Source organism: Fistularia commersonii, chromosome 12, assembly GCF_037954325.1.
Source record: "Fistularia commersonii isolate RoL2024-O1a breed Wild chromosome 12, RoL_Fcom_v1.0, whole genome shotgun sequence".
Classification (NCBI taxonomy): Eukaryota; Metazoa; Chordata; class Actinopteri; order Syngnathiformes; family Fistulariidae; genus Fistularia; species Fistularia commersonii.
This window is the reverse complement of record NC_141295.1, coordinates 9,757,868-9,782,435: the sequence shown is the minus strand read 5'-3', so window position 1 is coordinate 9,782,435 and position 24,568 is coordinate 9,757,868. Positions and strand designations below refer to the sequence as shown.

General features: G+C 39.6%; 1 long non-coding RNA gene across 1 annotated transcript in view; it reads right to left on the bottom strand.

Annotated features, from left to right (window-relative positions):
- LOC147228745 (uncharacterized) overlaps nt 1-22,943 on the bottom strand; it is a 130,730-nt gene extending 107,787 nt beyond the window's left edge. The window contains exon 1 of the long non-coding RNA XR_015106949.1: nt 22,893-22,943. This is a non-coding gene — a long non-coding RNA (uncharacterized LOC147228745). The remainder of the gene's footprint in view (nt 1-22,892) is intronic.
- Nucleotides 22,944-24,568: the final 1,625 nt, after the last annotated feature.

The window sequence follows — 24,568 nt, the reverse complement described above, 5'->3', positions numbered from 1 at the left end:
TAACAAGAATTACCCTCAATATCACCCATTGTGTGGGTAAACAAGAAAATCCTCAGGGGTTGGAGTGAGGAGAAGATTAACAGAACAGGTAAACCTGGAGACTTTGGATTTTGGAGAGGAACTTTCATTCCAATTCCCATTGGTTATCACAAAACCAGAAAAAAAAAAATCATAATCCGTTTTCTCGGGCAGTCTACAATACTAGCACTAAAGGGGACTGAATAACATTGATGGTATGTTTATTTTCAAAGATGAATAATGACAACTTAAAGCTTTTGGTAACAGTAAAAAATGACAGCTGGACTTTTAGAAGCAGGAAATTCTTCCAAAGTCTCTTTCACCAGATGTCCAGATTTTGCATTGTGTCAGTTGATGTCAACGTGCAGAATACAGATATGCGAACTCCCAGTGGTTACCATTTGAAACAAGTGCATGTGACTTAACAAGTGCATGGGTAAGGTAAAAAAAAATTACAAAATAAATCCTGGCAATTTCCAAATCAGTGAGAGGACCTTCATATTCCTGATCAGAAATGTGGGGGAGACAAAGGAGGAGTTTGCAACTCCACCATAGAGGGTGTGCTGCTTTTGCCGGTATATACGGCAAGAAATACTTTTTTTCAAGCTCTGGCTTGCAACTTTTTTTCTTGAAAACCGCTTCCGTTGAGCCAAGAGAATCAAAGGCTGATGTGTTCGCAAAGTGATTTGCTTCTTCTAATGAGCCTTTCAGAATGAGGGAAAATAATTTCGCTTCTGGTAATGACAGTGTGTGAGCGGAGTACTGGTATCCAGTGTGCAAGGTCAAGGACAACTCCAAGAGTCATCTCTATTATAATGACATAAGTGCTTTCGAATTCTCAGTCCTAAGCTCAACTGCAGAATAATTTCATATGGCCATGTTTTGGCATTCTTTGACATATTACCTTGTTATTAAAATATCTGGGCAATTTCATTCATGCAAGAAGTGAAAGCCCTCATTCTAAAATTGTATCTGGCCTACAGATATTCATAAAAAGATACCAAAACGCCCAGGATCAGTAAGAATACTTGAATTGAGAACACTTATTGTTAATCGAACGCGTAGGAAACCAGTTGTAAAAAAAACATTGACCAGAACAGCCCCTCTGTGCACATACACACACACAATAGAATTTCTGGCTAATGCACATAATTTCCTCAACACACAGGACAATGGAGGAATTTTCCATTTCGGGTGAAATTTTCTGCAGCCAAACACACAAACGACATCGTTCCAATCCATCAGCCCTAAGGCTTGCCTATGCCAGTCAAGAAGAGTTTATCTTTGTTTGATTGGAGCTCTCCCGTGTCCTATTCCTTAGACTATGTATGTCTCAGCAGCCCTGGTTCAACATGTGCTGTGCCTATGTTCTCCTAAGTGCTTCTTCTCCCTGAGGCTTACAGTGGAGAAAAGACAGACGACAAAAGCTTCTTGTCTGATAAAAAAGGAACAATTCAAAATAAGTGCACCGCAGGTGTATGCAAGAGATCATTTTGGTGTTTAAAACCAGCCTGTGTGTATCCATATCAGTGCAAGTGTGAGTGTGTCTATTTGTATGTATACACATGTGCAAGCGCTGAGTAAAACCATCAGAGAGGGTGTCTGTGCCTTATGCTACCTGGCCCCATTGACTCAAGGTAATTGCTCTTTATCTGGTAGCCTGTCAGTTCAAATCGCTGTGACTAAGAGAGGGGGAGAAGAGGAGCAATTTATTCTCTCTCTCTCTCTCTCTCTCACCCTTTCTCCCTCTTTCGCTCTCTCTCTCTCTCTCCCTCTCTCTCCTTTTAATGATCATTATGAATGATTTATGCTCTACTGGAGTATTTGTGAGTGTGTGTGTGTGTGTCTGTGTATGTGTATGTTTGTGCGCGTACATGTGTGTCCTTGCATGTTACAATGAAAAGATAATACACGAATATGTGTGCACTGCAGACAGAGTGAGTCACCGATGGACGGACTGTTTGTTCGTGAGCATGCTTGCAACTTTGCACCCACTCACCTCCCCCTGTCCTTGGTTAATTCTGCATTCAGGGAAAAGGTGCCTTTTCGGGGGGGGTAAATATTGTTTTTGGGAGTGGAAAATTTAGTATGTGGCTTTCTGAGATTGTAACAGTGACGTACTTGGAAAATAGTGCAGCCATAAAAGGGGGGGGATTATTTGTGGATAAAAAAAGCAGAATTAGAGATCAACAAATACACAAGAGGATAAGGAATTAGGGAAATGGTGCAAGCGTTTGATATGCTTGTGACTGCCTGTGGCTTTTATGAACATAACATGTTCAATCACAACATGTAAATATACACACATTTTATTGTGTACATGTATATATGTGTAAACTTAATGATTTTTTTTTCCTTTTAACAAACAATTCATATAGGGCTCAGCTGTAGTAACAAAATGTCTATGATGGTAACGACCCAAGGGCACGAAGTCACTGAAAGCTTCCTTGAATATTTTCTGTCCAGACAAGCATGTGCTTTCCAAGCTTTCACCTCTGGCTAAGCCAGAGCCACCGCTGTTGGCATTAAGAATCTCTCAGATAACGGTGACCAGATTTGCACAGCGCTCAAATGGTTGAAGGAGAGACAGCTGGAATGAAAGTGGTGGTTTCATCCATCTGTGACTTCAGCATATAAATGACTAGCTGTCATTAAACTGTCACCGATTTGCCACAACAAGCGATCAGTTCATTATAGCTTTTTATCTCAGGTCCTGTTTGGAATGGACAACTCATTCTGCACCTCTGGTAGTGCAGGTGTTACAAATATATACCATACTGGCAGCCCAACCTATATGCCCTAGCCCTCCTTTATTTTCTTATGACTCACTTTTGTCTTTTTTATAATCGCTCGTTCCACTATCTACCCACTCCTTCAAATTTTCTTTGTTCCAACTTTATGCATGTTTGTAGTCCCCACCCCCTCCCCGCTATTTATGGTCCCTTCCAAAGATGAGTAAAGCTGATAATTTCCTGATACTCTGCAGAGGTACAGCGAGTAAAAATAGAGAATTACCTTTCATGCTCAATTTTAGAGGAACAACTGAGGTTTCCCAGGGATGATTAAATAGGAACACTCCTGACAAGGTCAAACACATTTTCACAAAAACACATAGAGTAGCACTCATATGCAAACACACGCTACAGAGAGGGCCTCTTTGGTTGTGCTGTTTCTTTTAACATCAAAGAGCAAAACAAAATGTAAATGCGTGAAAACTACAACATATGACTCAAAATTGTAGTAAAAAGGGGGAGATAGTGCTTGTTCTCCTGTTGATGCCACACAGAAAAAGCAAAATTGATTGCTTTATGTCCAAATGACTTCAGCACATGCAATTTTCTTTTTCGGCTCAACAGGGCAGGCTCCTTGTTGTTGTGTACGGGATTTTGAGGTGAGCACTTATATCGAAATATATTTATATGTTTGTGTTTACAACCTTATTAAGGCCTAGCCTTTAGCTTTAAGCAGCATTGTATCACTAGAGACCAATTATTTGACAGGCTTAAGGAAAATCTCTGGTGCCAGGGAAGGGAGATTGTGGAGTTCTGACAACATTCCAGCATGTTTCCTCGGGCAGTATGTGTATGTGTGTGTGTGTGCTTGTGTGTGTACGGGCACGCGCTTGCACACGCATGCATGCTCTGCAAATGTGCGCAAGCCTGTATTATTAATCACTGAAGGCATGTGGGTAACAAACATGGCTTTCCAGGTTACTTCTCTGATTATGTTCATTGCCTCAAAACTTAAACAGCAACCAAAATGTTGTCATGTCTGGGTCTCCAATGTTGCAAATTGCTGTCAGTCGATGTTAATGTATTCTGAATATGTCCCAAGCGCTACAGCAGAGACTGATAGAGTTGCTGTGGGACAGAGAGGAGTTGGCGTTTTGAATGAGTTATCCTGAATTCAGACTGTGTCTGTCTCCCGGGGCTGGATGAATAGCCTGATTCTTTCTCCACCTCAGTTTTTCTGTGACTTCCCAGCCCTCTCCCCTTTTTTCTGTGGCTGGGTTTTATTTATTTATTTCCCTCCTCCTCTTTTCCCAAATCCTTATATTGTGTTTGTTTGAATCTCTCTCCCTTTAGCATTCTGCCCCATCTTGAGTTTATCATCATACCCCATTGCTAGTTGAAGTCAAATAGTCAGGGTGGCAACAAAAACTTAAATGTACTGTTCCAAAGACTAATTACATTTTATAGACAATAGACACGTGTTACTTATATAGGGCAGCTTTTTATGATATAGGTCTTTCATCAATTCTTACACTGCAATAAAATATATGATTTTGGATGGAAAAAAAAAAATCTCTTGCTTGATTTAAATGCCCTTTGAATGCGAAAGTGACATTTGGTCTGAATATAAATGATTTGTTTTCATTGAGTATGCTGTTGATCTTTATATTTTGTATTTTTTGACGAATGCTTCAGCCATAGATTAATCCTCCCTTTGCCCAAAGGGGTAAGGATTTAATTGGGTTGGCAAATAAATGTTTAAATTTAAATCTGTGGGTCCCCACGTAGCTACATTAGGGAGCACAATGTGACATGATCGAAATCTGCAAACACCCCTGCAGAATTTTCAGACGATTAAGAAATGGAGGCTTAAAATAGTAGTAAGCTAAAAGCCAGACTGCAGACAATGCCTGATTTATCATTTCAAACATTATTGTTTTACAGATAACTGAACATAAAATTAGAAAGCCTATTAACTCCACCTAAATGCATCGATTCAGTCTCATAAAGTAGCAAATTCAGCATGAGTGTTTAAACAAAATAAAGAATCTCTGGGGTCTCTCAAAATATGGTTCTAAACTAAGTTACGTCATTATTAAATATAACGTTTAAAAAAAATGCCCATAGTGTAGAAATGGCAATTGAATGACACTTATTAAAGCGCACTTTTGTCCATTTCCTTGTATATAGATGAACACGTTGTTTATAAGTCACAGAAAAGACACAAATTCTGTTTGAAAGAGTAAGTAACTCTAATTCTAACGGTGTTAATACATGTTGCATTGAATCAGACAAAAAGGTCACACTTTTGGGCCTGGAAACATTATGAATCTGGGTTTAGTTGAGGACATCAAAGTTGAAAACAGGATAATAAGATTACTTGCATAAAAGCAGGTCCAGATTCCAATTTCTGAAGCATATAGCCACTGAATGGTTCATTTCAACAATATAATTGATATTCAAGTCAAATGGAATCGAAAAATGGCAGCCGTGCTTTACAATATGCCCCTGACCAAAATACTATTTATTACATCATTGTGTAATTTAATTAATTGTCATTCCAAACATTGTGCTTTACATACAACTATTGAAGCGTGTTCAAATTGTCTTGCCGCTCTCTCTCTACTTCACGAAATTTCAGACTGAACTCGCATCAAATAGAATACAGTTGATTGCGCCAGCAAATCTTTCCCCTCAGAATATCAGCCATTTAGCCATTTGAAAGAAACAAAGGATAATTTGAAAATAATTAACAAAACAAGGCCAATGGTAAGCAAGGGTAGAAAATTAATTTCTTGTTTGTTTTATAATATTTTTTTTTTTTTCTATTTTCCTACTCATTCATTATCTTTACAGCTTATCATGGAAACGGGGTTGTGGTGAGGCCAGAGCCAGTCAAAGCTGGGGGTACATCCTGGACCGGTCCATCACAGGGTCAAAGAGAACAATAAAGAATAAGTCACTCTTATTCAGACGTGGACACACTCATGAGTTTTAATTTAATCTTCTGTGTGATTTTGTATTGTGGAGGGAAACTGGAAAACGCTGAGAAAACCCACAAAGGCAGATGGAGAGAAGGCGAATGGCACCAAAAAAAATGCCCCAGTCAGATTTGGACGGGAACCTCCCTGCTGTGAGGTGGGAATGCTAACCACTGTGGCACCGTGCTGCCTCCATTTTCACATTTCCCATCTTAACTCTTTGAAGGGTCTTCTATTCTATTCTACAACGAGTACTCAGAGGGCTCCTTCACTGTTCCCATAGAAAAAGGCAATATACCTGTGCTTTTTTTCTCCATCCTAAACCTTTTACATTTAAATTTCCTATGTCCACTTCGATTTGAGACTGACTAAAGTGACATTTTTGTTTGTTCCCCCTAAACAGGCAATTCATTGATTTAGAAGTTACTATGGATGATGGTTTTATCTGGACCAAGTGCAAGGGAAACTTAGATATTTCACAATGTAAGCTATCACCCAAAACTTATCAGGAAGACAAAGTGTTATTATTTCTGTCTTTATACATAAGACATGAAGTCATGATTATACAAAAACAAGAACAGATGTTGATGAGGAAACATTTTTAATGTGGGAAAACATGTTTTTTTCTTTCTTTCCCCTTGCTTTGCGCTGCCAAGAATGAAAAACCTTCTCTCACTTTTATGTTAACACTCTACAAAAACGATACAACATCTGCACATGGTCAGCGCGTGCTTAAGTCTTTGTTCCCTGAATCAAAATCAGGCAATCACATCATTAATGTCACTCGTGCAAAGCAACAATTCAGTCAAACCAATATGATTTTAAATTCCTGAAAGAGCTTGCAAACTAGTGCTCTGAACTCTCTGTAAGTGATAGGTTTTGAGTTTTTTTTTCTTGCGTTGACCGAATCTTTTGGAGCAGCCAGTGACACTATATTAGCGCCTATGGACAGGGTTCACAGGCAGTTTGCACAAAATAGTTAACTCAGCTTCTGCGCCCTGTGCTAAATGTCTTTTTTTCATCCCATTTTCCTGTGTGTGCATAACCCCATTTCCCCATTTACTCATCTCCTTACGTGCATCGTTCACCTACCATCTGTCTCTCTGGTCACTCAAATTTTCCTCCAGTGTCTCCACGCAGCTCTCCGAAAGCTATCCTTTTCCTTCCATCCAGAGAAAAAAATCCCATGGATAAAACATGAATCAGTCAGTATTTTTGGCCAGAATCTAAGATAGTTGCAAAAATGGGTAAATAAATAAAAGAACATCGCGGACTCTGTGCACATGCATATAAAATCAGTTGCGTGAAAAGCATGCAACTCGATGAGGACACACACAAACATATAGGCATGTAGTCACAACCGTGCAGATGCACACAAGCACGTTACACATTAAAACATTTTCGTCTGTGTAAAAAACACATATGCTCCCAATAATCGCAAATAATGTATGTTGATTCTTATACATTTTACAGTTTCCCAACAGATGTAGTTAAGCGCTTGCTACAATATTGTTACAAGAACTTCTCTGCAAGTACTCTTGCATGGCTGTCTGCCACTGCTCCTGCAGCAGTTTTTATAATCTCTTAAACAATGGCTTCTCCCCAACAATTTATCCAACTTTGGTCGTTGTGTTGAAATTCTTGAAAATTGTATTTGCAAAAAGTGAAGATTGTGGGACTTGAACCTAATGATTAGGTTATATGCCATGGCCACCACCTTCCATTGTTCCCTTCCCCACCAGGAAAACAGCATCGAGACTGAAAAATTCTCTCTATCCCTTTGTCATCTTCTTCTTCTTCTTCCTCTTTCGGCTTTTCCCTTCAGAGGTCGCCACAGCGAATCAACTTTCTCCATCTAACCCCATTCTCCTCCTCTCTCACACCAACTACCATCATCTCTCACTACGTCCATAAATCTTCTCTTTGGTCTTCCTCGAGACGTCTTGCCTGGCAGCTCCATTTCCAGCATCCGTCTACCAATATATTCTCTATCCCTCCTGTGTACATGACCGAACCATCTCAGTCTGGCTTCTCTGACCTTCTCTCCAAAACATCTAACATGTGCTGTTCCTCTGATAGACTCATTCCTGATCCTATCTATCCTGGTCACCCCCAAAGCAAACCTCAACATCTTCATCTCTCAAACCTCTAGTTCTGCCTGCCGTCTTTTGGTCATTGTAACAGTTTCTAGGCCATCATCAAACTCCTAAAAAGCTGACAGGAGTTTACAATCATGGATCCGAACAATCAGCTGTACTTGGGTGTTTACTTTTCAACTTGCACTTTCTCAATTTGCACACTCAGTGCTCTACTAGACTGGTTATCTTTCAATTTGCACACATATAATCTGCCATTGCACAACAGCAATCAACTTGCCAAACAGCCATCAACTACCAAATAATATTCATGGATTGCCTGCTCTTGACCGGTCAATTCATAATCTTTGTGTTTGCAATTTAATTGGCACGTGTTAAATTGCAACATTTCAACTGCATCTTTCAATCACTGCCCGACATTGTGCTGTTATACATCTATTTGCATTATGCCGTTACCAAGGCTACCAACACATCTTCTGCGTAATTAACTGCTGTTATACTATCTGGCGCTCTCTGCAGACAGCAAAGTAAGAATAATAAATGGGACGAACTTTTAATTTCAATTGGGAGGCAAGAAACTGCTCTCTAGATTTGCCTTTTTGAACTGGGCGTCACCATTCATTTATTCATGTTAAAGGGAAGTACACACTGGGCTTTACTGTAGGTTACAACGTTTTGGCAGGGTGACCTACATCCCGAAAAACATCCCATCCACCCTGAACAACTGCAGATTAGCTGTTCTAATGACCTGTCATGGATGCTTGTTCAAGCCCACAAGCCCCTGACTCAGTTTACCTTCCAGTCTCTTAAAGGTGTGGATGATGCTGTGCTCTGCCAGCTGCTGTACACTTTATCTTAACTGGATGGTGGTTTGCTCATGTTTAAAGATAATTAACATCAATCTGAGAGCTGTTGGCTGAAGTGTTGATCTTTCCCATTACTATCCAGACACCAGTTGGCTTAAATACACATTCAGAGGAATGTAAAAAGAGTTTCCTCTTCCATTACAAGTAACATAACATTAAAGAGTCTTGCTGGCACTTGTCTTTTCCTGATTATTGCTTCAAAGTGGCCCCTGGTTGGAATGGTGAAAGACATTAGTCATGGAAATCGTGCGGAGCTGTGCATCATCCAATGCAATACAATTACTGTTTGACAGATAAGGTTCTACGTCTCCCTTCGTCTGTCAAGATAATGTGATTTTTTTTTTTACATGACAGTTGCCTTTAGTCACTAATTTGCCTGTTTTACATGGCTGCTGCCTGAAGTCACTTGTTTCTGGAAGCCATCTCTGTTACTTGTGCCCAATTTAACTATGACAGCATTTTTATTTGTGATGTCTTTTCATGACTAAGGTGAGATAAGCACAAGACAGATACGCCACTGATCATTAGCTGTAACTACAATTCCATGTCATAATGTTGATGAGAAAAATATATAGTTTTGTAATACAATACAATACAACTCGGTACAATCCTGTATTATTCCAATTTATTTTTGGTGAACTTTTGATTGAGTTTCCTGAAAAGATATGCTGTCCCAAAAGTGTCAACTCAGTTTGTCTTAAAATACAGACTGAAACTTTGCTATGACTGCTGAATGTGATGATTCCAACTGCAAAATCAAACCAGTGGTGATTACATATTTTCTTATAAATATCAGTGAAACAAATACATGTGCAACCATGTTTTCTTCTAGCAATCAAAAAACATCATGAATTGTGTGATATTTTCATTACATCTAGCTTTTATAAAGTGAAACTGTCTGAAGGACAAGGAGGCAATATGGCCAATATTCTTTAAAATAAATTATTAAATAGAAACTGTCAACTGAATCAAAGCAAACATTAAATGAATAATGGGATGTGGTTTATCATGCAAAAGCGCGCTAATGTCTTCCACCTTGCACAATTTTTTTTTTTTTGAATAGCAAATATCACTGCTTACAAATCACTCATTCCAGTTCGTATAAAGATTTAAAGTGATATTATGAAAATATTTCAGAATTGCAAAAGTAAAGGACTACGATATATTGCTTGTGGCAACTTGTTGGTGCAGGAGATTGGTCTATCTTATGTCCTACCAAAGAGAGACATCCCTGTTCTATTTCTCATGGATTATCATCAGGAAATCAAACGTATACATTTAAGGGACAGTTTGGGATCCACTGTCTTTCAGAAATGGTAGTACAGGTTCAGTGGAAATAAATTATTCCCATATGTTAGACAATACACAATATCTTTTTTCAATTGAAATGTACACTTTTGCTTTGTCAGTATACTGCTTAGTTATTGTGCTGAATATCATCATAATCTTCATTTTGTGTGTGTGTGTGTGTGTGTGTGTGTGTGTGTGTGTATGTGTGTGTGTGTGTGTGTGTGTGTGTGTGTGTGTGTGTGTGTCCAAATTACAAAATTATACATACAGTCACAAGGAGGACCTGATGGTCTGTGGGGTTATGAGATCATCTTGAATCTGTTCTCCTTGGTGAAGGAGAAATGGCAGACTGCCTAAACAATAATATTATGTAATAACATATATAACAGCAGCCAAGGTATTATGACATCTCACAGGGGATGAACAATATTGACTATATGATTACTGTTTACATTGGTAATTAACATGGGTAGGACAAATTTGGTTGGATGTATTTGCTAATGTTCCATTTTTGTCTACACGCCCCCAAACTGGTTAGGGGGGCCATGCTGACCCCTGTCCACTACTGAACGCTTCAACAACAGGCACTTGTGTATGGGAAAATATATCAGAGAGTGAGTTGGTCTGGTGAATCATGGATACTTTCACATCATATGTCACATTGCATCAGGATGAACTATGAAATAAATGGAAACCAACAGAAGCAGTGTGATGCTTTAACAATGCTCTGCAAACCTTGGGTCCTGCCATTCATGTGTCTGTCACTTTAACACATACTGCCCACCTATTCATAGTTTTAAACGTCCCATCATTGAAACAGTAGTCCCCTAACAACATTAGCCTCTTTGGGTTAAAAATGCATCAAAAATGCATCAAAAATGCACCAGGAAGGGCTTTAGGAACACAATAAATGAGCTCAAGTTGTTCTCTAAATTCGGTACATCTGTACATATGTCCATTGTTATGGACTGACAAGTTTGATTCATGGCGGTCCCCACCTTAAAACCAAAGGTTTGATCATTAATTTACCGAATCTTAATACTTTCGTGGGTCGACTGAAATCTTTGTCTCTGTGGACCAGGGCAGTTCTAGCCAAAAGGAAGATCTACACAATATCGGCAAATCAGTTATAATGTATCAGCCTGTCATAGTTGGCTACTGTAGTCAGACAACAAGCATCTGTTCAGCAATCCCTGGAAGCGGTGTTCATCCCTTTTCTCTCAGCAGGTCTTAGAGAGCAAAGCCTATACAGGATTCTGCAGATCAGTGTGATGAATATGATTCTGTATTCTTTGTGCACAAATATAATTGTTTAAGACTCCTGGTAACATCTGCATTAGCTGACAAAAACTGCTTTGTGACGAAAGCTCAGTTCACACAATCATTATATACAGCAGTTAAGGACTTGAGCAAAAGAAAACGAGTCAAAGTTATAGCTATTGAGATGAACCCTGCCCTACAGTCATAAAATCTGAAGAAACATACTTGACTTATATATGTAAAGCTGTGTTTGTCAACATGTCACTTGTGACATTTTTTATCTCAATTTTGACTAAGATAAGATGTGAAAATACTGCGTCAGCATTTTTGCTTGAAACTTGGTCTGGCTGAAAGCCAATTTCTGACTTGGAACATAATGTATAATTTATGTCCACTTATGCCCAGGCAATCTGTCAGGATGTGCTATGTGTTTTTGCATATGTATTTGTGACTGGCTGTCAGGTCAGGGTCTTCCAGAATAAAGCTTAAATAGCATCATCATTATTTTTTTCCTTTTCCATCAAATACATCTCAGGCATCGCTGGTGGGACTGTTTTTCAAATTGATATTCTGTTCATCTTTGCTGTACGGTGGTCCTGGCAGTATAGGATGTTTGCTTTTGCAAAGGAGGAATCCTAAAGAATAACAACAAGAGGCACAAAATCACTTCATCCAGATTAGGGATGATCAAATTCCCAGTGCAAGGCCTAGATGGGGAACACTCAAGCAAGTGGTTGTTCAATTGGTCTTGCACCACAGGGCTCATTTGGGGACATCTGAAACAATGTGAGGCCATTGCAATGTGGGTTCACATTCTGCAGGATGAGGAATCGTGATTGGGTGCTATGTATTTTAGGTGGCAGACAGAGATGATGACCTCAATGTGCTGGTTCCCCGCGTAGAAAACTGTTTCTTGGCATGTGGAACGTTACACTCCTGGCAGATCTACTGCAAGAGGCAGATTACTTCCAACTAGATATCTAACCTGAATAGCACTGGCTCCAGAACTAAGCTTCTGAAGAGGGGTTGGACTCTTCTTTCTGGAGCAGCCTCAGGTTAAAAGGTTTAGGGACGGTGTGATTTTCAAAGATTTGAAAGGGGGCGCTTCCTTGCAAATACACAGGAAGAGGATACATCTGATGTTGTTTGCATTTAAAGGCTTGAAGGGCTGCATTCCTGTGGTTGCAGAAGCAAATACCAAAGTGTGGGAGGAGTTTGAAGAAGCCATGCAGAGTGACTTTCATTTGGTCTTGTGGAGAAAAACTGAATAAGTATATCGGAGTGCTTTCAGGACCTACTGGACCAAATCCTCCATGATGATGGCAAAGAAGGATGACTCTGACGAGCTTTCATCCGTCGGATATTGAGGTGTTCCAGAAACTCCTCTTTGGCAAGGCATTAAGTGAGGTATCCATCCAGAAATGCTGACATCACTGAGAATTCCAGCATCATCATCACGGCTGAGATGCCTCTCCGGTATCTAGAAAGTGCTAGACTGGGGTGGTGGCCTCAATTTTCCTGACATATGTCCTCATGGGGTGTCCTTTGGGTGTACTACAGGAGTATAGTGTCACTGGCTGTTTTTTATGAGCCATCCGGTCTCTGCACAAATGTAGTAAGAGAGGCATCCAAATTCTCAGCAGTAAGTTTCTGGTAGGTTTTGGATTCCACCACGGCTGCCCTATGTTCACAAACTTAAACGACAATCAGGGGTAGGTGAACGTGGAGTATTGAGACCGATTTTTTTGCTTTTCTCCTTTTCCTGGACAATGTGTACCTGTTTGCCTCATCACCATTTTACGTGGAGCATTTCAGACTGTGATGCACTCAGGAGAGTCAAGATATTCAATCTAGAAGTCATGGTGGTGTCCTGGAAACCAGTGGATTGCTGAAGGTGCTCAAGTATCTTGTGATGTTTTTGACATGAACTTGACAGGAAAATCAGTGTCGTGTCTGCAATGATGCAGATGCTGCATGTGTCAAGATCAAAAACAGATTTGTTTTTCTTGATCACAAGAAAAACAAATCTGTAAAAGCATTTGTCAATTCACAGTATATTCCAACTTTTGCATATAGTCACAAACTATCTGTCAAAACCAAAAAACAAGGTCATGATAATGATAGATGGTGATAATATAATGAAGTAAAATCATATCAATTATGTGAGAAATAATGCGACAGGTGTAAACATTGAAGCTGAAGATAAACTATTTAATTATTCCCTCCTTGCATGACAGTGACATCAGATTGATCTTTGACAGCTAAATGCACGGGCAAATATTGTTAAAAGTTATACCTGCCGTCATATTTAAAATGTGCTGTTATTATGTGGGAGATATACAAGGATCCAAGAAGGATCATGGCTCACTTTTTCAACCAAGTAGCCTTTGTTATCTGGAAAATTGTTTTAACAGCTGTGGTTATTACTCCCCAAACTCTAAATATTAGTTTATACATGAAAAAGTTCTTGGGCTGAAAGGTACAAAGCTTTCAAGAATTTTTAAGACCTTTTTTCCCTTGCTTCAACCCCAGTGGGCTAACACTGAATTTGATGACAAAGGATCTCCCAGACATGTGACACTGCAGACTTTGCATTTCAAACACTCAGTCTTTTTGGAAGGTTTCAGTGAGCACTATTTTTATTTGTCCTCCTTTGTGTACACAGACTTACTCTCATATGAGAATTTATTGGTTAAACTTACATAGAACTAGTGATGTTAAATAGCACATTTGACAGACTCAAATGGAGAACTCTATTCTAATAGTAAATTTTGGACCTATAATTTGAGCTGCTATTGACGGATGTGCAGACAAGAATTAAAATTATCAAATCAGTGAAAATTATTTAACATAAACTCGTGCACAGTGGACAAGTCTACTCGCATAGAAACGACACAGTCTTTTCATCCTTCTGAAGGCACGGCTTATAAAAGGTCAACCTTTGAATTATAGCAGAATCTACTGGCACAACAACCTGAGCGTGGGTGGCTGAGCAGTGGCCCTTTGCCACTGTGTGTGAGTGTGCGTATATGTGTGTTATTGTGTGTGGGTGCTTGACTGTGTGTGCGCATGCATTTGCGCGTGCATGCGTATGACCGAGAGCAGGTGTGGTTATATTTATGTGAGAACGGGGGAAGTCCTCTAATGATCTCACTTCTGTTGCAGGGCAGGAAATGTAGTTAAGGGAAAAATAATCACAACCCTGTACAAATTGTATACAGATACATTTTCCCTTTGACCTTTTGTTGGAAAGATGCACCTTTTAGGAAGTATCAAATAAATGACTGAAGAGACTGAAATTTTAATTTGAAGCAGCTTATTAGGGATGTACCGGTGGCAGAAATGTATAGGAACAGACTACAGAAGTATATTATGGGCAGGAATACTGTCATCATAAGTTTTCCTTGCCGAATTTATTATCCACATCTGGAGGCTTTGCCCATAAACAAGCTTATTTCATGATCTGAATGATAACAAAATATGGATACAATCCAGTTTTATAAGCCAACTGGTTTCTTTATCTACATGACCTCTCACATGACCAAGCATCACATCCTACAGTATCCCTGAGACAAAGCTCAGACACCCTGAAGATGAAACTCATTCCAGATGCCTGTAACACTGATCTTGTTCTTTCAGTCCCTGTCTAAAGCTCTTGAGTATAGGTGGGGGTAGGACTGTAGATCGAGTGGTAAAATTACCTCTACAGACTGACGCAGAGTCCACATCACTACTGGTGCCACACTAGTGCCACACAGATCGGCCTATCGTCTCCCTGCTGCCCTGACAGAGTCCTGCCCTCACTGGAAACCAATGCATCTTACTGCCAGAAATGCACACCAAGCTCTGACATCAGTCATACAGGTACCAAATAGCATGATCAGGGGCCCATGATGATGAACCTCCATGAACAACCCCCACAGGACTCCCCAAAGGACATATCCAATGCCTTCAACAAATGTACAAACACATGTGGACTAATTGGGTGAACTCCCATGCACCTTCCAGGACCCTTCTGAGGGTGTGTAGCTGGTCCACAGTTCCACAACCATGACAAAAACCACACTGGCCTTCCTGAATCTGAGGTTCATCTAACCCACGAAACCTACTCTTGACCCCCGAATAGCCCTTACCAGGGAGGCTGAGGAATTAATGCAGCCTCTGGGCGGCCAGTGTCACCCTGAGCCGGTCCCGAGCCCGGATAAATACAGAGGGTTGCGTCAGGAAGGGCATCCGGCGTAAAACTTTTGCCAAAACCAAAGATGCAAATCAAACCTAATAATCTCATACTGCAACAGAGGGGATGAAAAAGAGATGAGCAGATTTGGTATAGGAATGCAGAGGGACAGATGGTGGTAGACTTTGCAAAAGGGATGGAAATGGCTGTGGTGAACACTTTTTCCAGAAAAGACAGGAACATGGGGTAACTTATAAGAGTGGTAGGAGGTGGGGGCACACAGGTAGACTACATCTTGTATAGTTGAGGTAACCTGAAAGAGATCAGTCACTGCAAAGTAGTTGTGGGTGGGAGTGGAGCCAGACAGCATAGGATGGTGGTTTGTAGGATGACAAAGGAGACTTGGTGGTGGAATGAGGAAATGCAGGGGTATACACAGAGAAAGTGGTTAGCAAAGAAGAAGTGGCACACTGAGGGGACTGAAAAGAACAGACAGGAGTACAGGGAGATATAGCGTAAGGTAACGATGGGGGTAGCAAAGGCAAACCAAAGGGCGTACGATGACTTGTATGCTCAGTTGGACAGTAAGGAGGGAGAGACTGATCTATAGAGGTTGGCGAAGCAGAGAGATAGAGATGGAAAGGAAGTACAGCAGGTCTGGGGTCAGCAGTCCAGAGCAGCGGAGAGTGTAGAAAAGAGGTGAAGAGATGAGTTCAAGCAGGTTGGAATGGGTGCAGAAAAGTGTCAGGGGTACTATGCGATAGAAGACTCTCAGCCAGAATGACAGGAAAGTTGTACACAACAGTGGTGAGACTAGCAATGCTATATGGCCACAAAACAGTAACAATGACGAAAAGACAGGAGGCAGAGGTTAGGTTAAGGTTGCTAAGGTTCCCTTTGGGAGTGACGAAGAAGGATGGGATCAGGAATGTGTCTATCAGAGGAACAGCACATGTTAGATGTTTTGGAGAGAAGATCAGTGAAGCCAGACTGAGATGGTTCCGTCTTGTGCAGAGGAGGGATAGTGAATATATCAGTAAGCAGATGCTAGAATTGGAGCTGCCAGACAGGGGGTCTAGAGGAAGACCAAGGAGAAGATTTTTGGACACAGAGAGGGAGGATATGAAGGTCGTTGGTGTGAGAGAGGAGGATACAGAGAATAGGGTTGGGTGGCTAAGGTTGATTCGTTGTGGCGACCCCTGAAGGGAAAAGCCAAAAGGAGAAGACGAAGATGAAGAAGGGAGGCTGAAGAATGTTATCCCCCTTTACTTGGAAAGTAAATCTGCTATGAAAAACAAAAATTGTGTGCTTTTAAAAAAAATTGAAGCCCTATGGGACTTGTCACTCGATACTCCCTTTCTGAAAATACTGAAAATAGATCAGAAAAAAAAGTTGTTTTATTGACTGCTTACTTTGGCTTCACCAATTTGGAAAACAACAAATATGTATAAAACTATTTTCTATCAATTAATTCAACATTAAGAGTAATGCCTTGTCATAGTGGGTCTACTCCAGAACCCTTTTATGAAATTATATCAGAATTGAGTCTATATTATACATCATGAGCCAAAAGCGAGGCAAAGCTTACTCATGTCTGATCATCGATATACATGTGTGAGAATGACGGGTAGAAAATGGAAAAGCATCCTGGCATACATAAAGAAGAAATACCAAAGGCTGCAATAAAAAAAGATTAGAGCTGAAAACAACATCTACTTAAAATTAGTTACTCAGTCTCAGCACTTTCTCACAGTCATACTGCTTGTATTGGAATCTTCATTTAGAATCAGTCTGGTATAATTATACCGTTCAACAATACTTCAAATGTTGACAGATGCATGTCAAGATGGAGAAACAAATTTAAGTAGTGTAATTGTGGCATTGTTGGTGTCCCTTTTTGTTTCCAAATGTAAACAGTGTGACAAAGCAGGTGACAGGAGAAAATGTTCAAGTAATTATCACACTGTCACTGCTCTGTCAATTAACTTGTCCTCGTTGCTTCAAGACCAAAGTTAAGATTGAAAGACTAATGTGTTACTTTTGCAAAAATACTCGACATTCACTCAACATTTACTCGAAATCTAAAATCGCGATCTGTCTTTTTCTTAACATGTTCTCTGTTTTAATGGGTGACGTCATGGGACGGGCTGCAAAAGGTCACCCTTCAAATCGCAAATTTGTTTGGGGTTTTTTGTTTTTTATGGGAAATATGATTAATTATATTAATGGCTAAACTGGTAAAAGAGATAGTAACGCTATGAATTCCTATAGGGGAACGTGTCGTTATGTTTGTTGAAACAAAGGTGTTGCTAAATCTCCGTCAAAATGATGTGATTTATCTATTGTGTCGATACATGTCAGTCAGTCTGTGTGCTTATGCTCATCCATTCATGTAAGAGTGTGTGTACGAGTCAATATGTGTGTATGTTTTGGCAGCGGCAGAGGGGCAGATGCTGCCCGCGCTCCAGGCCCACTCCTTTACGGCCTTCTGCGGAAACGTTGCTGTGCCAACCATAGCTCTCATCCACAGCCAATCATATGCCCGGGTCCGCGCCGAACCGGAGTTAATGCACACACACAGATACACATTTTCATATGACAGAAGCAGGAACTCACACACATGGGCTCGCTTGGATGAAAATTCCATAATGAGAAACAAGGGTAATAAATGGAAAGTGTGTGTGTCAGTAGTAATTCTTTTCATTAAGGTGTAAGGAACAGTGTGTGCTTCTAATAAGGAGGGGGATTTTGGAACACTTTTTTTTCACACATATCCGATGGGCAGCGGAGCCGGCTAAAACAGTATTAACAAATGATGTAAGGATGTTTCATGTTGGCCATTATGACCTCTGAATCTGTAGTCACTGCAAGACTAATACGGAATACTTCCTGGGAAATATTGACATCTACTATGTTTCCTTAACCACCTTTCTTTCCCTTAATTTATTCCGCTTTGTCATCTGTCTTCCCAAGCTCAGAAGAGTGCTTATGACTGAACAGAATTCATCTCAATTTTTGAAATTTTAGATAATTGTTTTTTTGTTTGTTTGATTGATTTCTTGAATGATTGATTTTTTTTCCCTCCCATTTTTCTTTGTGGTCCAATTTATTCACGTTACATGATGTTATTTAATTGCTTCCATTCCCCAATGCCTCCAGGCTGTGATTGTTAGATTAAGTTACTTTCTTTGTTCACAGTTTTTTTGGGACAGTATTTTTTATTTTTTATCTATTTATTGTTTTGTTTTTTACTGTGGAGTCAAGCATGTCAGGGCAGAGGGCACGAAACAGTTCAGAGAGAATATGATTCCACAGGAGAGAAAAAGGGAGAGAATAACCTAGAAATAAACACCTACCAAAAGGAAAGGAAAGGAAAGGAAAGGAAAGGAAAGGAAAGGAAAGGAAAGGAAAGGAAAGGAAAGGAAAGGAAAGGAAGATAAGACAAAGAAAAAAACAGAAGGGGAGGTTGAGAGGTATACAGCCAGATCACAACCAAGCTAAGACCAACCAACAGCTGTGAGAGCAGAATTTGATACTGCAGCAGAGACACACACAAACACAGAGATGCACAAACATATACGCAGCTGCTAACACTGTGTGTGAGTGTGTGTGTGTCTGTCTGTGTGTGTGCATGTGCACGTGCGCCTGTGCGTACAACACTCACTACCACGGGCTCACACATGCTCACACTATCCAAAAGGGACACATTACACATGAAATATTAATGGTGCAAAGCAATCAGCAAAAATGGGGATGGAGATGACATAGAGAAGAGAGAAGGTAAAAGAAAGAGGGGAAGTAAACGAGACAGAGAAAGCAATATCTCTTTTTTTTTTATAAGTCCTACAGTGACACGAAGACCATCAGCATTATGAATCATCACTTTCACGCTTGCTTTGTATGGCCAAGCTGCAGCGACTACAGCTTTACTGGTTTTACATTTTTTTTAATCAAAAAACAGTGCAAGGTCACAACCCTGTGCTGACAAATCTTAACAGGCAGCAATGAACATTAAAATTGTGTGCCTGTGTGTGTGTGTGTGTGTGTGTGTGTGTGTGTGTGTGTGTGTGTGTGTGTTTGTATGTGTGTGTATGCTTGTACATTAACTTGGGCTTAAGTAAGGCTATGCTTCTCTGTCTAAATAAATCATTGATAAGTACGTATCGGGAGATGCAAAGATAACATTGGATGACAATGTCTTCCTATCTATTACCAATATTGTCAATCGTAGTCAATATTTTCTTACCGCATAGAGTTTGTTCAAGATTTTTTGGTGTTACAGACAGACAGTTTGGTTTGTCGCAGAGTCAAAGTATGTCATCACATATATACCAGTCCCAAGTATGTATTGTTATGGGACAGTGGGACAGAATGTACTGATACTGTCTAAGCTAAAGTTACATTTTAATCATCAGTGGCTTTATTATAGGTAAATCAACCTTATAAATATTTGCTTTTCTAAATAAAATCCGACTGAACCGCTCCTTTGGTGTAATTTTTATTTTTTGTTTTGCACATGCTTGGGACATATGTACATGTAATGCATGTAGTATAACTTTTGCTGACCAGCTGTGGATCGGTCAGAAAATTATATTTTTCAAAAGTCAAAATGAAATGGGACAATGGGAGATCAATGAGACAATGAGATCTCAAACCTAAAACATGGTAAAATTTTTAACATCAAGTTGTTGGTTTTCATCAATGTAATTACATTCAATACCAAAACATCCATTTTGGGCAGTTGTGGCTCACTTGGTAGAATGCTATCTAGTGCAAAGCACTTTGACGCTGCAAGTTTCGAAAGCACTCTATAAGGTAATACCATTTATCATTTCTCTCTATGTTGTTTTTGTGAGTTTTGTTGTCATGAGTAACGATAATGTGTAACATTTGCTGGGTAGTCAGTCATCATGGCCTCATCGAAAACATCCTGTGTTGCATGTTGAGTCACATGGTGCAACTAAATTGTATTCTCATGTGTCTAAAAGTTTCGGGGAAAAGCGCCTGTAATACCAGGAATAAAGTTGGTCTCTTTTCCTGAACGCAATCTCCTCACTGATGAGTTTTTATACTGTAATTAACTCGAAGGTTTTGAGGATTGTGACACAAAGTCATTTCAGTTGTTTTATTTGGCTTGAAGAAAAGATTTAGAGAGATTTCAACTTTTCACCTTGGTTAAGCAAAGAACATTCTTTCCTACCACATAAACAGATGTTCGCGCCTCCGGTTGCCTTTACATCACACGATTTTTGTCTGCCCAGATTTGTTAATCGTGATCTGATCTAAATGCCTTTATCGTGGATATGTTGCATTTTGTCGAATGGTTTGGGCGGCTTTATGGTGAGTTGTTGCTCTCCACTGAAAGGTGATTTATTTGACAGGCTAACTTGAAACACTAAACACACGACACACTTATAAACTATGAAGAGGAACCTCTTGCCAATGGGTTCTCGCCTTGTTACAGCAGTTATAATGTGGATGTAACTGATGTGAATTTATGATCATGAGCCTGTGAGGTAATATACTTTCCTTGCTTTACAAGTCCCAAGCAGGTCTCACGTATTTATATTCAACTCCGGGATCAAGTCCCAGGTCAAGACACACAAGGCAGTACCTTATTAGCTCTAAAAGATTCTTAGCACATCATTTCTTCATTTCCTCTTCTTCTTCTTTAAAAATCCATTATCTTGCCAAAAGACACAAGGATAAATATATGTATCAAATAAATGTAGTCTTTGGTTCTTTGGTGCTCTGCTTTACCATTTTAATTTCTAGCCATCAGCATGCTTACGTACTTACACATACTTTATATATAAGCGGATTACAACACATTGAATATTGAAAAGTAAAGACAACACTCATCCTTTTTACACTGAGCAAGGCATTGGTATTACAGCTCGGGTTGGCAGCTATCAGTGCAAAATGCCGAGGGTGAATTTTCTAACGGGTAAAACTTGAGGGAAAAAAGACAAAATAAGTCATTTTCTAGAGTTTTTTTTTGGCACATTATTTTCACGATTTAGGCTTCGGATGAGTATATATAAAGAGTCAGAGTCATGGCTCTCGTTGTCAAAGTTGCAAGTCTTCTATGATTTACAACTTCAGTCTTTTGTCATAACAGAAATCTACACATCTGCTGTGCGCTATGCCAGATATAATATTATTTGTTGTTTGACTTCTGGCCTCCTCAAGCTGGCTGTTTCAGCAAAGCACAGTCCCACTAGGTTCCCATAGAACATGTGTCATCAAACGGTTGCTAACACAATGTCATCTGCATATTGGATAAAATGCCTACTATGAAAGCTGCAAGTATAGGAGTCAGTGAATACACTAAACAATTTAAGGTATTGAATCACATCCATTGACAAGCCGATGAAATTGGAAGGTGGCAAGCCCAGTCTGATCGACTGATTCTACAGCTCAAAACAAGATTGAGTAAAATTAAATCAACTTCAGCATAAAAACTATGCATCCAATGTCTCTGCCAAAGGGAAGTGGGCATGTGGGCATTGCAGTGTGAATTCATGATGACAAAACCCAAACAGCTCGCTCTGTTAGTTCTCCTAATCACCTTTCTGCCCTTAAAAGCCTCAGGTAATAACACCATCCATCACCAGCTTGTGTAGACATTTGAACATCTAATACATGTGTGTGCATCGATGTTTAACAGAAAGGTCAAAAAAAAGAAAAAAACAACAGGGGTTTACAGAAACACATAAGCTATCACTTCACCATAGTACTTTTATCATAAGAATAAAAAAAAAAAAACTTGCCAGCATGTTCACACACATATGCTGACGCACAGATGCGCACACAAACAAGCCAAAATACCCAGGACATGAACATGAGGAGTGTAAGTGCATTAGTTCACAGCAGTTGCTCCTTAGTAATGAAAAAGGGAAGTATTTTTGAGCAGCATGTAATGGCAGGTGTGAGGAATTGAACACAAATGTGGATCGGCACAACAGTTGCTCCTTTCACTTAGATCACTGACTTTTTTTTTTCTCCGTCGTACAAGATCAACCATCTCTGGCCTTTCCTTTTCATAATACTCAGTGTACATTTAACATTTAACACTGCCCTTGTTTCAGTGTCATGTTGATGTCCTTGCAGTATTCAGGAACATTACAAAACTCTGCTCTGCAGACTTGCAACTTAAATTGCAAACTATTATGATTCAGGCAACCATAACTAGGCATTTATGCATTACACAAATACTATTTATACATAGAAATACAACACATACATACATACACACACACACACACACACACACACACATATATATATATATATATATATATATATATATACATACATACATACATACATACATATATATATATATATATGTTTGTTTTTTTTTTCCTGCAATGCGAAACATGTATGTCAAATACATAAGCAAACCATTGCAGTTAAATCTGCTGCTCAGACAAGCACAGTTCATTTTTTGAGATTTCTGGCTAAGTTACCTCTATGCATCACTGCGCCGTTGTGGTGGCCTTAACTGTTCTGTGTCCGTGTGACATCACCCAACATCACCTGTAACATAATGGACAAGCAGAACACTCCAATTGACTTTATGAATTCCGGTGGATGGATGGAAAGATATGGATTGATGGAGGGATGTACATGGATATCACATAGACAACCCTGCTTTGACAACATCATAGCTATAGAATAACAAGCAGGCCCTCAGGTAATATTTCTATGAAAAGCTAGTTGCATATGTGCTGCTGGAAAATATTTTAATGAAGACGCGACTGACTCCGGGTTTCACTGCTACAATTTACTTTTAAAAGTATGCTGAGATTTAAAAAAAAAAAAAAGACTTATCCATCCATCATCTTAAGTGCTTATCCTCCACTCAGGATTGCAGGAGTCGACCCCAGCTATCACTGAGAGACAGGCTGGGTTCACCCTCCCCAATCAATCACAGGGCCACATATAGAGACTTACAAGCATTCATAGGTCTCTGGGTGATTTGGGGGTCTCTGATCAATCTGATCCATGGTTTTGGACTGTGGGAGGAAACCGGACAACCCGGAGGTCACCCATGCAGATGCGTGGAGAACATGCAAACTCCACACAGAAAGGTCTTCTGTCAGATTTGAGCCTTTTTGCTGTTCGGCAAAAGCACGGTCCACTGCACCGCCCTAAATGCTAACTTTTCTTGAACATTAATCTAAGATTTTTTCACTTCATTTTTGTCCCATTTTACCTTTGACGATGTATCTTAGTTTATTTTAACTGACATTTAAGGTTTTGTCCTTGACTTCCATCTATTGGGCACACACAAATGACAAATGTGACGAATGAATGTAGCCGCTTTGAGTTGCGGATTAATTTACACCTAGATCCGCTCTTCACAATTTCTTCATTTTTGATTCAAGATTCAAAGTGTTTATTGTCACATGCAGTGTAGACATGTGTTTCCCTCTACAGTGAAATTCCTACTTTGTTGTCCGCAGTGCATTTGTGCTGATAGGAAGAGTGGGAAAATTGTTATAAATATGATTATAGGTATGAATATGACCAGTGCAATAGAACAGTGGCAGTGCAATAAGATATTTGAGTGCAGCTTGGTGTGCATTCAGCTTGGAGTTCATGTGTGCAGCTCGGTGTTTATGTGTTCTGAGAAGTTCCATGAATACTGTCAGCGAAACACCAAATTCGGTCATCCCATTTGTGCTGATGTTATTTTATTGATTAATTTTTAGAACCCCAAGTTGAATGACTGAAAAAAATATTGTGACATTTCAAACAATATAAGGCAAGTATCTATTATGACAAATTATGGTGACATGTCCGAGGTGAAAGATAAAATGGTCAGATCTAAATTATAGATTTAAGATCAGTCTGTGATTTTTTTTTTGACAGCAAGCTTTGTCATTGTAAATTCACATTATGTGATACCCTAAGCTGTCTCGGCCAGCATGCTTGTTATTCTGATGATGGAAGGAAAGGAGAAAAGGAGGAATAGCTTCCTGATCTTCATTACGAATGACTCAGCTGCTTTTCGCGGGTCGTCAGCATTTCCAAAGCTGATGACATTCCAGGGGCACTGCTGAGAGGGCTATTCAAGAACGGAATTGTGAGTTTAAGACTAAGTCTGGTAAATTAAACTATAAGAGACACAGCTGATTAT